Raw genomic sequence first — 678 nt, 5'->3', positions numbered from 1 at the left:
ATGAAACTATTCCACTCTTTCTTTGTTTCTTCTACCAGTATCCTCTTGCATGCTTCCTAGCACATGAACGAAGTCCCTGCTGCAGGCACCAACTTCATGTAGAGCGTTATACTGCAGACGTTGAGGCATTTACCGAGGAGAAAAAAAAACAATCTCTTATATGCAAGCATCATGGAAAATGTGCTGATTTTGTTCCTAAATTCTAAAAAAAAAAAATATGAAATCAGATGATTTTTTTTTTTTTTTGTATAAATCGATTCATACCTTAGTTAGAGGATTTAGAACTTCAAAATCACCATCTATCAGTTAAAAAGAGTTTGCTTTTCTCTAAGAAAGCATCTTAAGGTTTTAGTTAGAATGAACGTAAGATAAAGATTGTGTGATGGTGGAGTTTAATTATTAGGTGGGTTTATTGATATATTTTAATTTGATTGTTAATTTTATCTTGTATTTGATGATAATTATGCAATAAGATAGAAAAGATAATTCACATTTGAAGTTTATGTTGGATGTAAAAAGAAGTTATAAGAATTCAAATAAAATTTTCCAAAAAAATATGAGGTGCCAAACATTCCTTAAAACTCTTTCTTCTCTTTTTGGGATGCCGCGTTTATAGTACGCATTCAACCGAATTAAAGGCAAGTAATTTGACTCGTTTAATTAACCGAATTAATTGGA

The sequence above is a fragment of the Malus sylvestris genome, chromosome 15 (genome assembly GCF_916048215.2).
Source record: "Malus sylvestris chromosome 15, drMalSylv7.2, whole genome shotgun sequence".
Taxonomy (NCBI): Eukaryota; Viridiplantae; Streptophyta; class Magnoliopsida; order Rosales; family Rosaceae; genus Malus; species Malus sylvestris.
This window is presented reverse-complemented; position numbering follows the sequence as displayed.